General features: G+C 33.8%; 1 protein-coding gene across 1 annotated transcript in view; it reads right to left on the bottom strand.

The window, feature by feature from the left end:
• Neto (Neuropilin and tolloid-like) overlaps window positions 1–17,240 on the bottom strand; it is a 428,343-nt gene that overhangs the window by 83,935 nt on the left and 327,168 nt on the right. The gene's annotated exons all lie outside the window — the stretch shown is intronic.

Genomic DNA, 17,240 nt, shown 5'->3' with positions numbered 1-17,240 from the left:
TTAGATTAGATTTTCCTGTTTTTGTAAACTTTAGCTTACAATATTATTGCTTTTTGCCACCAAAACCACAAAGATTTACTTTAAAAATTACTAACTACATCTAAATTAAGTTAATTACTAATTATCCTTCAGAAACAATAAGTTAATTGCTCCCATTACTTGAAGAAAGTAAATCGCAAGGCCACTGGCGTTGTAACAGCATGTGTTGATTATCTGGCACGATGCGGCATGTTAAGATGTAGAATTAATTATAAGGCTTTTTTTGAAATTTATGGAACTATTGAGCTGAATTAGCAGGGGGCGAGATCAGGCGATTAGGCTGATGAAAGCATTTGAAAGGGTAATCTAGAGGACTAAATGGATGGTTAAATTCGATACATGAAAGGGACATTAACGATTGTACGGAAAATTTTGAATTGAACGGATTTATTTGTAGTGAATGGTGGTTGAAACGTTTGGTTGAACCTCAGTTCCATTTCCAAATTAGAGGTATATTTATTTCTAGTTAAAAAGGAAATTCACTAGTTACTTTAAAGTAATAGCTCTTTTCCGTTTGCCCTCCTAGATATTAAATGATTCTTCAGCTTATACAATTTTTTTTTTTTTCAAAAACTGAGCTGTGCCAAATAGATAGATGTGGGGATTTGTAAAGAAGGCTTTTATTTGAAATAATTGCACAAATCACAGCTTTATCCAACATTCTACAAATATAGCTCCATCAAACTGATTCAATAAATACAAACAAGCTTCTTCTCCTTCTTCTTCTTTTTAACAAACTACCAAAAACACTGAACTCTTAAAAAGGGATGCACTTTTATTTTAAATCAAAGCGAACTAATTTGAACAACGGTGTAAAACTTAAAACAAAAGAACGTCTTTAACTGGTTCAACTTTAACTGGTACAACTTCAATTGGTACATCTTCAACTGGCAGTTGTTATAGCTTAAACCAGGGGTCCCCCAAACTTTTTACACAAGGGGCCAGTTCATTGCCCTTCAGACAGTTGGAGGGCCGGACTATAAAAAAAACAAAAAACTATAAACTAATCTCTATTCACTCAGCACATATCTCATTTTAAAGTAAAATATCAAAATGGGAACAAATACAATATTTAAAATAAAGAACAAGTAAATTTAAATCAACAAACTGCCCATTATTTCAATGGAAACTATGGGGGCCTGCTTTTGGCTAATGAGATGGTCAATGTCCGGTTTAGTTATAGAACTTTCAACTTTCTTCCTATTTCTGCTATTATTTCACACTGCTACCGAAGCGTCGCCACCACATACCACCAATGAAAGAGGTGCCCCTTCCGGAAGTGTGGCGGATAAGTGGCCTCAAGGGGCCACATGTGGTCCGCGGGCCGTAGTTTGGGGATCCCTGGTTTAAACGAATTTTTCACTCTAACATCCTTTGGTCCGCTGCTTCTTCTCTTTCTCTTTTACCGCATAGACATTAACTAGACATCTTTAATGAAATGGCTGAAATTCTCTATTTAAATAAAGTAATGGCTTCCTTCCCTTTTTTCATGGTTTCTGAATAAAATTAACTAGTTTCTACGAGGTGTGTTAAAAAAGTAACGGGAATTTTCGTTTTTTGAAAAAAATATTTATTTATTCATCTACATTAATATTGTCGCCTTCAAAGTAGTCCCCTTTGCATACAATACACTTGTGCCAGCGCTTTTTCCAATCCTCGAAACACTTCTGAAACTCGATCTTTGTGATAGCTTTCAGCTCTTTCAGCGATTCGCTTTTAATGTCATCTGTGCTTGTAAAACGACGGCCTTTTAATGTTCTCTTTATGTTTGGAAATAGAAAAAAGTCACATGGAGCCATGTCTGGCGAATATGGAGGCTGGGGCATCGTTAAAGTTTTGTTTTTGGCCAAAAATTTACGAACAAGCAATGAAGTGTGAGCAGGTGCATTATCGTGGTGCAAAATCCATGAATTGTTTTGCCACAAATACGGGCGTTTTTTTCGGATTGCTTCACGCAAACGGCGTTGAACTTGTAGGTAGTACTCCTTATTGATTGTTTGACCTTGTGGAAAGAATTCATGATGCACTATGCCATTAAAATCGAAGAACACAGTGAGCATAACCTTCACATTCGACCGCACTTGTCGAGCCTTTTGCGGTCTTGGCGATCCAGAATGCCTTCACTGGGACGATTGAGCCTTAGTTTCGACATCATATCCGTAAACCCATGTTTCGTCACCTGTTATAACACGTTTCAGTAGATCCGCATCGTTGTCGACTTCATTGAGTGACTCTTGAGCAACTTCCATTCTCCGCTGTTTTTGTTCGAAATTCAACAATTTTGGAACAAATTTTGCTGCCACACGTTTCATACCCAAAACATCAGAAAAAATTTCATGGCATGAGCCAATTGATATGGCAACATCATCAGCGACTTCTCTGATTGTGATTCGGCGATCGTTCATAACCATTTCTTTCACTTTTTTCACGTTTTCATCGGTTGTTGATGTGCTTGGACGTCCAGGTCGTTCGTCATCTTCAACGTTTTCGCGGCCATCTTGGAAACGCTTATACCACTCGTAAATCCTTGTTTTACTCATAGCAGACTCACCATATGCCTTTATTAACATTTCACACACTTTATTTCATTTTTTACGCAAAATTTAATACAAATTCTTTGATCCATTTTTTTTAACAAACAAAAATCGCCAAGCTCGAAAAACACGTCTAACCTTAACGGCTGCCACTTAAGAAGTAAACAATGAATATTACTGAAAATTTTATCGTACTTCAGGGGCATGTGTACCAACATAATAAAAAAAAAAATTTACAATCAGACTCTCCAAACCCGCGAAATTTAAAAATTCCCGTTACTTTTTGAACACACCTCGTATGTTAAGTTGAAGTGTAAATTGAATAGTTAATGAAAGTAACAGTTATTTTCAGTTAACGCACCATGATATTACAATAAATGTATAATTTTAGTTTGTTAATTGGATAATTACCACATTAGGAAAATCTATTACCACTTTTTTTCTTTTTTTAAGAATATAAATGGATAAACTACATCTGTTACCACCAGGTAGTGCTGCTAGCAGGAACAATATTATTGCGTTAAAATGTTTCGTTGTCATAAATACTAAAAATTTATTACTATACTTTGTTAACAGGGAAATTATTGCTTGAGAGATATAGTAAACGGAAACTCTTGTACGATCGGTGGAAGGGAAAGACATATTCCTGTGCAGGAAACGGTGTAGATTTGTCCTTGTATATATTTATATATATATATATATATATAAGGACTATATATATATATATATATATATATACTCCCTCATATACTCGCTCTTGTGCTCTCCATAAATCAAGACTGTATATTGTGTATACAAGTGCTCTGACGATGAATGACCACGGCGATTTTGCGCTTTTTCTCCAATGTTTTCAATAGTGATAAATGTACAACCGGAATCCCTTTTATTACAGGTGCTAGAGGGTATTTTTTTTGTCAACTTCTTATTTCCTGAAAAATGAAAAGAAAAATGTCTCCGCCCAGTAAAATAATGAATCATTTTGTTTTAATGCTAGTAATCTCTGGAATTTTTAAAATTTACTACTGCAATATATCATCCTTTAAAGGCAGAAAACCTAATAAAAAAACAGGGTTAGTATTTCGAAACTGTAGATTGCAAACTCCGCAGTAAATATAATAACTTACAGAAGGCATATCAAACTTGTTTGCAACCAAGAACCCAAATTAAGTATTATAGGTTATCCTATAATTTTGGAGGAATGCTTGACTTACAAGTAAGAGATTTTTTTACATTTCTTTATAAAGCAAAAAAAAACTAGCTAATAACCAATGAAAAAAATTTAAGTGGGTCACATTACAAAAATACATTCAAATTAAAAGAAATAGATTGGTTCGAGCCCCCCCCCCACCAAATCAATATATTGAAAAAATCCTTATGAGGCATAGCGTCGAGACTTTTAAAGTACAAATCTGTACAAAATTTCGATTCGAATGACACTTCATTCATGAAAATCGGTTCACGTGTCGATAATTTGAAACGATTGCTATACTTCCCCTTAACAAGTGTAAGAGCAGATCGTCGCTTTATTTTTAGGTAGGGGAGCCCTAACCCTATCATCCTACCAAATTTTATCAAAAATGGGCCAAGATTTACAGAGTAATTAGTAATAATAATTTTGGAGGGCGCCTTACATAAAGGGGGCTAACTCCTCTTCCATTCGATGTACAGGGTCGAGACCCCCAAAAGTCACATCTACATAAAATTCCGAATCGAATGACACCGCATTCATGAAAATCGGTTCACGCGTTTAGGCGCTACGTTGTTTACAAAAAAGGTAACAAGAACAACAACAACAAGAAGAACAAGAACAAGAAAATTTTTTGAAAAAGCCGTTTTTGCTCATTTTCGGCAACTTTTTTCTCGAAACCTATTAGATCTGGGTGGTTGCAAAAAAATTACAGTTATAAAGGATGGTTTGGAGTAAGATTTAAAGAAAATTTGGGAATTTTATCTTTTATAGAAAAATAGAAAAAAATGTCAAAGTTGGGTGTTTTTCAACGTTACACTTTTTCGTGCAGTTTTTGATGGTCAACCCTTATACAACTGTCCTACCGGACAGTTTTAATAACGCAAGAATGAGAAGTATTTTAGATTGGTTAGAACGGGACATAAATATTTTTTACCAACCCCTTTTTTTTCCCCAAACCGAAACTGAAAGCAAGTTTTGAAGAACAGAAATGTTCTTAAGAGGCGGTTAAGCAGGGTGGTTGTTTGAATTCCCACTTGGAGAAAGTAATACCAAGCCGCAGAAGTGCCAGAGTAGAAAACTCTGATGCAACTGCAATAAATTTAAAGGAGATGAAAGTTAAAAGAGTAAGCAACTATATAAGTTACTTATACTTTCCAAACAATGGTGCCCAAACATAAAAGTTCCTTGAATTTTTTGTAGAAGGATTTTTTTTTTTATCCGGCTCAACTAAAAAGCGAAGTCTATAACTTTGAAAAGAACTGTTTTAGAATAAAATTACACCACTGCCGCAGCAGACCACTATTAGGGGAAAAATAGAATGTGAAAAACTCGCATGAATTCTAGTAGTTAAATATTCTTAAATTATTTCAGAGGATATTGAAAGAGCCCATTAGAGGGCACTTTTATGTGAATTTAGTCTAGTTATCAATAGGTACCTCCATTTCTTTCAAAACTTGAAATTAAATTTAAGAGGGTCTCGTAGAACTGAGAAAAAGGATTCAAATTCAATGAACTCATATTAGCATTCCGAGTATTAAGGAAATTGGTGAAATTGCTTTTAACGAAATCCCAAAAATTCAAAGATAACTTGTCTGTATAGTGTCCGATTTATTTAGTTTCAAAAAAATAATAAAATAAAATTAAAAAAAATAGAATTGTAGCTGTGCTGTTACTTTATCGAAATATTGCAATGCCCTAATGTAGTTTTTCTGGAGTGAAGCTTGGCTTAAACTTGACTGAGAACCGCAAACATCAAATTCTTGATAATCAAATTAAAGTAGAGAATAGTTATTTCTTTATTTTTGATGCAACATTTAAAGGAAAACTAGCTAGCAACCAATGAAAAGATTTAATAAAGGTACAGGTAGAATTGGGAAGGTAATGGGTCTAATTCTTTAAGGGAGATAAAGTTATGATTTTGTCGATGTTTATTCAAATATTTTGTAAGTGGTTACCACATGTACGCATAATAGAAATTAATAAAGACACAACTTTAAAAAGCGAGTAACAGTGGCAAACAAATGCACCAGAGACAATACAAATAGGTCACACAAATTTTATCTTTATATAGACCAGGCAGATTGATATTTCCGTCTTTTTCCTAAATATTGTACAAACTACGCTGGGTTTTTCTTTAGCACATTCACAAATACAACCAGAAAACTGAAATCTAAAAAAGAAATAAAACTAATTGGAAATGAAACCATAAAAACAGTCTATTTTCAAATGAACAATTAATTAAATAAAGATCTAATTTGCCAGGGCCCGAGAAATCTAAACGACAAGATGTTGATAATTATTTATATGCTATTTAGTGGTTACAAACGGAACTCTACTCAATTAACACTTGATAATTTGTATGCTTCTAATGCATGTTGACACGATAACTTTTATCTTTCTGTGGTTTTCCAGTTTTAGTAATTTATGTTTATTTAAATGACTATTATGAATTTATAATTTATACACATATTTTATAATGTGTAAATAAATATATACATATTATAATTATTTATCTACTTACATAATATATTTGTAAATATTTAAATAGTTGTCCAAATTTACGAGAACATACGCCCTTCTTCACACAGTCCGAGAAGCTTGGTTTCCATCTCACCCGAAATATTAAAAAACTACGCTTGAAAAGGTACCAGATATTTTTAAAACCTCCTATCTAATTTTTTTGTGCACTGAAGAGGCTGTTATCCAGGTATGGCAAAAAAGGGAAATCTCGAGAGCATCTTCCCTTTATTCCATTTAATAACGGGTATAGCCAACGTCTCCACATTCCTTTTTAAGAGTAGTAGTTTCCTACAGCTCCTCTTCCAAAGTTCTTCTATTCGCCAATTACTTAAAAAAAAAGAAAAAAAAGATGAGTCCCAGCCAACTTAATACTATAATTTGCCCATTCGCGAAAGATATCACAGATCTTTCTTAAAATCCCATCCCGTAGCCATATATCAGTCTTAACTCATAATCCTGAGTCGCCTTTACAAATAAAGGACACAAAATAAATAAATAAAGAAAATTGCAATTTTAAAATTTTCTCTCCAAGCAATTAAATCCTCATTCCTTGCTTTATAAAGCAGATGCCTATTCGTTACTCGACAGATTCCCATCCTTTCACAATTACAATGAAAATAATCAAGTATCCATATAGTAAATATAAAAGACTTAAAAACAAACGTTGAATTAGACTTCTCTCTTTACTTCTTAATGTACTACGTAATCTCTCTTAAAGAAACAAATAAATGCTAAATCAACTATTTATTAGAGCGGAAATTCCGAATTCAGATTTACAAGTTTGAACTTTAGGGTTTTCTAACACTAAACCATTAAACCCATTTGGACTTCAGTAGCAAATATAGGCCTAGAAGACACGCTTAATCTTTTACGAAAAACCTGCTTCTAGAGATTCACTATTGGGTGTCTTCTCCTGTCTACTTATATAACGTCTGTAGAGAAAGTGGCCTGGAAGCCTTTAATCTTTTCTTTTTTTTTAACAAAATGTTTCTGGAGGATCTGCAGAAGTATTCTTAGATTATATTTCCTATCTATTTCTGTAAAGCTAGTGGTTTGTGGCGAAGATGGCTTTTCCTATCCATAATTCCGTTAAATTATTTACTTTTGTTATCACATGTATGGTTATAAATTTCAGCAAAATGAAGGCCAAATTGAAGTAAATATTACTACTTCTGTTCATATATTGGCCCCGGATAACTTTACCGTAGAAGCATAATTCATTTTAAACTGTTTCTGTTAAATGAAAATATTAAAGAATATTGATTTCAAAATTATCTAAATTTATCTTCAACTGAAATAGTTAAATCAAGGAAATATGAGCACTTTCATTTGAACCATTAAACCGATGGTGTTATCAATATAAATTTAAATACAATTGAATATTTATGAACATTTCACATTCAGCAGAGAAGGTCAATTTCCTGCCTACAGAAATTGTATAATTCTGACTAACTCTAGCGCATGATGTATTATAAATGCAACCATGCTCATTAAAGACTATATAACGCCTACAACGGTAACGTCAGAATTATGACAACAGCCCATGAATTATTAATTGCAACATACTAAAAAATTATCTGCATTATTTATAAGAATTTTGAATCAAATTAAATGGTGGTCATATTGGGCGATATAAGTTTCTAAAAATTAGTTATTTCAGATTATAATAAATTCAATGAAAACTTGATTCATAGAAAAGTTAGTTAACTATTCCTACTACAGAAGCAACAAACTGTTACTGGTATAGAATTCATTGGTTCTCAATGTATTATAATTAAAAACGAGATTGCAACCGCCATATTTTACAAAAAGAAAGTGTTTTTTGTTGAATCCCAAATTCGTTTGGAATTTTCATTTATCTCCAGAGATTGTTAGAGAATTAGACGTCCTCTTACAGGTGCTGCACTCTCTGATTCATTGAACAGTCTACAAAGGTTTAGCCCAGTGGTTCTTAAACGGTGTTCCGCGAATATGGTCCAAGTGTTCCGCGAAATTTGTCTTTGGGAAAATCTTATAACGCAAAAAAATAGAGTAGATATGTTTGATTCTATCAACAATATCAGCCACCGACAATCGTAAGGCTCTTAACATGGGGACACGCACCTCTATGCCCCTTCGCAAACCATATCTCACCGCGGCCCTAACCACCTCCATGTCCAATGGCAAGCAAATGTTCCGTAGAATTTGTTTTTATCTTCGCACATCAAAAGCAGTTTAATAGCACACTATACAGTACAAAATTCCTTAACTCAAATCTTGAAACAGCCAAAAAAAGAGATATGGAAGAACCTTGAGATTAAAAGAAAATTTTAAAGATTTAGGTCAGAGGTTTGACATTAGAGCTAGGTTGATAAGACAAGCAAGATGAATGAGCCAGGTGCCTTGGCGCTGTGCCAAGGACTTATCTCTAAGAACTCGCAACAAGTTTTTAAAGTTCCAGGATACTGAAATAGTCAATATTTTTGACTAAATTGTATAATAAATATCAAGAACGAGATTATACTGATATTGTCAACATAGTGGCTCCTTTATAGTTACCAGGATTATGGTTTTTGAATTCATGAAATGTTTAGTCAATATTGACTAAAGGTTCCGAGAGATGCTTAAATTTGTGATTGTATTAATTATTTACTTCGGGACCTTTCTCTTTTTTTCGAAAAACTTGGAGACCCTACGGCAATTCTTCTCTCAACCTGTAGAGGTTATAGTTTAGTTTAAACGTGGTTAAACTACGGATATCTCTCCTTCTCTACAGTCAATGTTGCACTTCGAGGGTGCCTCGATAGGAATGCCCCTTTCAAAGTAAGTATTAAATCAACGTGCAAACTTATTAAAAAATATAATTTCGTTATCAAGTAATTGCCTCTTATTGAATATTTTTGTGGAAAGGGACCGTTTGACGATTGTAAAACTAATTTTTGCTCTGATTCCGATATATCCAAGTGCACTTCAGTCTTCATATTGATTTAGCTATTAGTGAAATGAAATAGACTATTAATAATTTGCAAATCATTACGTTCGATAATTGAAATTGCCTAATTTTGTTTTAACAAAGCGAATAATATTTGCGGAAAAAAATACTCTGAGTAGAGGATGTAGAAATTAGAAAATATTAGATACCGTATTTGAAAAAATGCCAGCTAAGTAAAAATATCTAATTCTCAAAATGATACTTCTCATTATGGATTTAATTTTTTCACACTCATAGTTTTATCCACACATTTATTCTTCTTGGTTGTAAAACAGAATCACACATTGTACTACAAGTTCCACAAACCACTAACTCAGATGTTTAATGGTCCATTCTCTTAACAATAACTATCAGAATATCTTTGAACAATACTAGATAATCACAAGTATTTGATTGAGATTTGGAAGCCTCGAGTCTTTGTATTTAACGAGAATCTCTGCCGACTGTTTGATTAATTCACTAAGTGTAATTGGTTGAGTCCAGTTCCTTAACTATTCATCACTGCTTTTAGAGATAATTTTGTTTAGACTAGAGAGAAGATGCTTATTAAAATGCATTAAACAGTGAGCAAAGTAATACCTATTCAGAATCGAGTTTTGGTATTAGTGCTTAAAGGTAAAAATACGTATAACATAAATGCACTTTATAGATGACAAAGACTGGCTTCACTTTCGTCCTAATCCACTTCAAGAAGTAGTGAACACGATCAAATTCAACTGCATCATCCTGGTATTTGTGAAATAATGCTTCGTTGTTGTTTATTCCTGTATCCGCACAACTGTAATCCAAAGGAGACTGAAATCTTCAAACGTTTAAACAAAAAATACATCTAAATCTAAAAAATAAACTATATCTACATCTAAAGTACATCTTCAGTAGCACAAAAGACGTAGAGCACAAGTACACCCTTTTTGGAGAAACTTTCTTGAGAGTGTTAAGAAAGCAGACCTTCAATAAATAAACAAGTATTTAATTATCTAGCAATTGTAAGTTGAAGACGATAATAATAAGATGCTAATAAGAGCAATGTAAGATGATAAAGGAAGACACGGGAAAAATCATTTACACGGTTTGCAACTTAAGGCAACAGAAATTATATTTGGCTAAACGAGTGGTTCTTAACCTTTTCACAGACGCGGAACACAATTATGTATATATTTTTCTCGCGGAACACTAACATTAAAAAATTTGAAATTCGGTATTTAGCAAGAACTTAAAATTAATGAATAATAAAAAATCGAATATAATTTTCGAAAAAGATATATTTATGTATTAATTAAAATTAAAAAGGATGAATTATTAAATAGTTCTAAAAAATAAATTCTGAAAATGAAATTAATCAAATAATGAACATAAAAGTACGTTGCTACAAATAATAAAAACAAAATCTTTTAATGAGAAATATGTGGCTGGCGATTCTTACATATCTGAAGAATATCAGGTCTGATTTGAGATAGAGCTACCCTCATTTCCTCTTCCGTATTAGTAAGTCTTTCTCTTTTCTTGGTTTTTACGTTGGTTAATGTTGAGAAACCCAACTCGCAAAGATAAGATCTTGAAAACTGTATTAAAACTTCGAGTGCCTTTCTTGACAAAGCGGGGTATTCTTTTTGGATAGAAATCCAAATTCATCAACAGTTGCTTCTAAAAATTTCATTTTAAGGGTACGGTCTGTTGACAGAGAAACTAATTCTTCTTCTTCTTGCAAGGAAAATTGAGCATGCGGTGTATCAAAAATGCCAAATGGATTTCGTATTCAATCATAAAATTCTACATTTAAAGATGGAAAATAATTTTCAAGTTTGGCTTCTAATAAAGTTAAATGTTCTGTTATATTATCAGGAATGATTTCGTCGTACTTTTCATTTTGAAGAGAATCAAACATATACAAGGCTGGTTTCCACTGAGATGCCATATGCAGTTGCACGATTGGTCACGGGACACGGTATGTTGCGCGCCAAAATGTTCGAAATGGGCTTAGCAACGGACCCATATTGCGCTTGTGGAGACCCAGAGACAGCGGAGCACATTATTATGGAATGTGATCTTTATGATGATTTGCGCTGAATTATGTGGCGGAGAGTGGGATTTCCGTTCTGCTTGGCTGGAGACGTTTTCCCCTTGTTACTGGAGAACGCGTCTGCGTATGTGGCTTTCCGCGAATTCGCGCAGGCGGCCTTTGAGAGGCGGATGACCTCGGTGGTTGGTAGATGAAGTAGATCTGGTTGGTTGGTTAAGGGTGTTGTTGGGAGTTTGATTTGGTGCGTATTTTTCGAGTTTGTGTTGGGTGTGTGCGAGTGTGTGTGTGATTTTATTTGTTTTATTTATTTGTAATTGTGTGATTGTTGTTGATGATTTGTTGTTGTTGTTGTTGTGTTGGGTTGTTGTTGTTGTTGTTGTTGTTGAGATTGTCTGTGCCTGTTGGCTTTGTTGCTTTGTTGGCCGGGACTTGTGAGTGTTGAGAGCTCATTTTGTGGTCGTTTGGTTGAACGGAGGAGTGTATACGTGGGGTGGGTATGAGCTAGCGCTCGGGGACCGCCCCTAAAAAAATAAATAAATAAATAAAAAAAAAAAAAAAAAGGAACATTCCCCAAGAATCTTTTTTTAGATATTAAACAAATTAAGGAAAATTGCTAAAGGATTCAAAGACATTTGTACCCAGAATACAGTGCTCTTTAAAACCTAGATGTTCAAAATTACATTTGTAGATAGCAGAAGCGATAAAGGCACAACCACAATGACCAAAAATGTGTTATTGGTGTCAGCATTTGCGCATGTTAATTTTTGAAAAAGTTGGAGTCCCAGCCCATGGGGTAAATAAGATAATGGTAAGTAATTTCCTATTTTCTGTTCATAGATAAAAAAAAGGAAGTTAAAATTTTGAAATAAATTCGGTTGACAATACCGAATTCGGTGAGTATGCAGTACAGCTTTTTCGACGATTCTACAAATCTCTAGGGTCCTTGAAAGAAATTCATTTGATTTGACATAAAGTGTGTCAGGCCTATCACTTTGGTTTTGAAATTCTATCTGAACAGTGATTGTAGTTCTTTAGGTGTGAGGTACGTCACTTTTCTATCCATAGTAAGATTGTACTGTATATTATTGAACTAAACTATTTTTATAGACAAATTCTAAATTAAAAAAAAAATAATAATAAAGTAGTAATATGCAGTCAGTCGTTTGAGTATTCATAGAAGATTTTTTTAATTTTCAATTTTGCAAAATACACTTTTTTTATGTTAATATTATAAAAATATAATACTTTCAGGATTCCGACTGTGCTCGTAGATAACCGTATTAAGGAGACCAGGAATGTAGGCCAAATCTGTAAGCAGAGTATCTCTATCAGGAAACATTACTAAGTTATATTGAGAAAAACGTTACTGTCGATCTAATCGAGCTTCATCATTTCAGACTAAAATAGCCCAGCTACCTCATCATCCATTTCAGTTCTGGCACGTTGAGGAAATACTTTTTTTTCTTTTTTGCAACGATCTAGAAAGGCACATTCTACCATAATCTAGTTACCTATTTGCAGAATATTTTATTTCTTACTGCTAGAAAGTGTAGCTTTGCCCCTGGTTGTTTTTATTTTATTGGAAGGTTGAAGGAAATTGTACAAAATTATAGTTTCCTTTTTGTTTACTAGTTGCAAATTAGATAAACTTTAGAATAATAAATCAGGGTAAAATCAAAATCAAATAAGCTTATCTTCTGTCGTTACGTTGGGCTGAGTTTTGTAGCAAGATAAAATCGTGCATAAATAAATTGTCCAGTGAACTTGTGGTATGTAGAGAGAGAACACTGTTGGAGGCCGGCAGTGCACTAGAAGAGACTCCGAGCGCCGAAGACCTCAGACACTAACCACTATAAGTAATAATAAAATGAATATATAAAATTAAAATACTAAAAATACCGCCTTTATAAATTAATTAATAATTTTTCTAACAGGCAAGTGTGATTTTAAATTAAATATATTTTACGAAGGTAGTTCGGAGCAATCACATGAACCCGTAACAATTAAAATTCTTTGCATTTAGATCATATAAACTATTTAAAGTCCCAATATTTATTACAAGAAAGAAGGCAATGATTCAAATATTAGTACTAATACTATTAATTGCAATATTATGCTACATATTCAATTCTCTTGTTTTAGTGAGAAGTTTTTTTGAATGGAAAACTAAATAAAAATAAATGTGTCAGTAAAATAGAATATTGATTAATAAATATAAAAACAAAAAGCCGATAATGGTTACCCACTATAAGATGATAATACAATTTAACAACTAGTTGTGAGACAAAATTTGTATTTTTAAGTTTTCTTTTTTACTCTGTAATCGCTATTAACGTTAAAAGTTAAAAGATCGTAAGTTTTAGTAAAAAGTCCATTAAATGTTGATCGGAAAAGATTTCTTTTAATCTGTTTGATATAAAGTACATTTGTTATTGGTTGAAGTATAAAAAGTCATTTTTTAAATAAAAATTGAATTCAAACATTAAATTTAATAATAAAATAGGAATCCTGCTGAAGGAATTGTGAAAACCTTGGCAAGAAGGATTGAAGACAAGTTCCGTCTATGAATAATGAAAATTTAGAACCACTTTTTCCAATGTGCGGTTGGGTTTCCATTACAAAAACTCTTTCTAAAGTAGAACATTGTGTTAGCAGCTGATTTATTATACAAGCAAACCATAAAATAACAATAAATTATCAAATTGTCATTGAACTCTCTACTACAAACTTTTTGAAGTATTCATCTTAAATGTGGCAACGAAACATTTAGGAATAATTTTTTTCATATTGGTATATTTACCATCACACCCTAAAGTGTTGTCGTGGAGTAAAAACTGTGCAATTAGATGAGAAGGTGGTAATATGGGACGGTCGTTTTTTACCTTGCATGTTTTGAACACCACTGAATTTAAAATCTACGAGGGTCGTTTGAAAAGTCCGTGCAAAGTCAGAGAGATAGCACCACTGGCGCGTATCGAGGTTATGTTTAGTTAGTAGCATCTCTTGAAAGAACACACACCAAGTTTCAGCCAGATCGGTCTATTTCTTTGTGTTTGGCATTCGTTTGAATCGAGGAAGTCGAGTGATTTTCAAAAAATGGACGAAAAAGAATTTCGTGTGTTGATTAAACACTACTTTATGAAAGGCAAAACGCCTCAGGAGACTAAAGAGAAGCTTGATAAACATTATGGTGACTCTGCACCTTCGATTAGAACAGTTTATAAGTGGTTTCAAAATTTTCGGAGTGGCCATATGGGCACAAGTGACGCAGAACGTTCTGGACGCCCTGTTGAGGTTACTACTCCAGAAATCATTGATAAAATCCATGATATGGTGATGGATGACAGAAGAGTGAAGGTGCGTGAGATTGCTAGTGCTGTGGGCATCTCGAATGAACGGGTACATAATATTTTGCATCAACATTTGGACATGACAAAGCTATCCGCAAGATGGGTGCCGCGATTGCTCACGCTTGACCAAAAACGAAATCGTGTGAAGTGTTGCAAGGACGGTTTGCAGCTGTTCCAGAAGAATCCGCTGGACTTTAAGCGTCGTTTCGTCACTGTGGATGAAACATGGATACATCACTACACTCCTGAGACCAAAGAACAATCTAAACAATGGGTTACCAAGGGGGAATCTGCGCCAAAAAAGGCGAAGACTGTTCCTTCGGCCGGAAAGATTATGGCGACTGTCTTTTGGGATTCGCAAGGAATAATCCTCATCGACTATCTGGAAAAGGGTAAAACTATTACAGGTGCATATTATTCATCGTTATTGGACCGTTTGAAAACCGAGCTGCAAGAAAAACGCCCACGATTGGCCCACAAAAATGTCCTTTTCCATCACGACAACGCACCAGCTCACACCTCAGCAGTTGTGGTCGCAAAATTAATGGAAATAGGGTTCCAACTCGTTTCACATCCCCCCTATTCTCCAGACTTGGCTCCCTCGGACTACTATTTGTTCCCCAATATGAAGAAATGGCTGGCGGGAATCAAACGAGGATGTGATTGCAGAAACGAATGGCTATTTTTCAGACTTGGACAAATCCTATTATTCGGAAGGGATCAACAAACTAGAGCAGCGTTGGACGAAGTGTATAAGCCTAAAAGGAGACTATGTTGAAAAATAAAAAAGGTTTACCCCAAAAAATTAAGTAGTTTTTATTTTTGCACGGACTTTTCAAACGACCCTCGTACTCTGAAGTGAAAATCATAGACATACTCGTACATTATTTGTCTTTGTAAATTTGGAGTCCTGAGTGGATCACAGCAACGAGTCTGGAGTTACACTGAAAAAGTCTGTTGTGGTGCCATATAGGGTTTTCAGAAAGTGTGGTCATAATATGGGACACACATAATAATTATAGTTAATTTTCTCATTTCTCCATGAATTGTAAAAATAAGCCTCAAATATGACACAAAACTATATTTTACACAATTATCGTACATTAAGGATAAAAATTAGGGTGTAATCAGTTTTCTTAGAGAAATGTCAAGAAATGATCTTTTTAGGCCCTGTAGAAAAAAAAATAAAAAAATTTATAAGATACTAGTTTCGTCCTCAGTGCCATATTTCACACTTGTTCGGCAGACGATTAACGAGGTTGATATATGGGACAACGCTGTCCCATAATACCACCATACACCGCGTACAATATAACCTCATTTTTTTCCCAATATACATTCATATTTGAAATCCATTATACTGACAATTAAAACCTCTACTTTTTACATTTTTAATGTCTAAGGGAAATTATTCTAACTTTCCTCGGTATTAACCAAAAGCAGAGGAAAATCATCCTTAACAAAACTTTTTAACATTGACAAAATCAACACGGTCCTCTCTTGGACAAAGCTGCCACTCGATTGAACGCGCTGCCTTCTGCAGCAGACAAAGCCTACCCCAAAGAGTAGTAAGGCACCAAAAACTAACAGATAGCCACTACTGGTTTCACAAAAACAGGGGTGTCCCAAATTCCAATCCCGTCCCGAAATACCACCTTCTCCACTACTTGTTATTTCTCATTCTTACAGAAACAATACGATTAAACCTAGCGCTTCCAATACTTTTTTGTGAGTAACTCGATATGGGTTCCATGTTTCTTCTCTTTATAAAGTAAAAACGAATTCGTTAGTTGTATTTTCCATTCAATCCTTCGTTTAAAGTTAGTTGATTGTGGCCACGGCAACAAATGTAAACATATGTATCCTCTTGAAATTGTCCCTCATCAGCTGTACAGAATTTTTTTTTTAACATCTGGAGCTCTGAGAAGGAAACTGAAAAAAAAACAACAAACTTCTTTATCCTTTACTTTTGATCTGAACCCCAGTTACTATGGTTACCAACCATTACATTTCACTTTGCACTACATTCTTCTTTATTATTAATATTTTGCGCTAAAAATTCTCATCCATTCCATTTAAAGTAATCTAACTAGTGATGTTAATCTGTATGCGGAATATTCTCTTATGCATAAACTGCAATTATGCACGTAACTCTGACTTATAAATTTTACTATTAAGTAGAGTCTCTCTTTCGGAATATCAGGTGCAGATTTGAATCAGATTCATTCTCAACTTTCATACCAATAAAATAGATACTATGTCTGCTGCTAGCAGAGAAATCTCATGAATCTATTTTGTGCCTTGTCGCACATGTTACGAGATTATAAAGTAGTGGTTCTACATTATTTATTACTCATTCACAGTCTGAGAGTTTTGTTTTCAATTTGTTGACCTATAGTTTTATGTACCGGTAATCTAATTTCAGTTTTTTATTTAATAGATAAATAATATAAATTTCAGATGTAAATTATGTTCCCTATTTTATGGTTAACTTGGCAGACTGGCAGGCAAGTTGCCTTGTAAGTGATAGCTTTTTATTTTCTATTTCTTTTATTTAATTATTTTGAATAAGACCCTATTTTATATTAATGTAATGGAAAAATGGTGCACAGATTGG

This window comes from Rhodnius prolixus, unplaced genomic scaffold (genome assembly GCF_049639745.1).
Source record: "Rhodnius prolixus isolate KJV_2025 unplaced genomic scaffold, Rpr scaffold_4, whole genome shotgun sequence".
Classification (NCBI taxonomy): Eukaryota; Metazoa; Arthropoda; class Insecta; order Hemiptera; family Reduviidae; genus Rhodnius; species Rhodnius prolixus.
The sequence above is the reverse complement of the archived record's forward strand: the minus strand, read 5'-3'. Positions and strand labels throughout refer to the sequence as shown.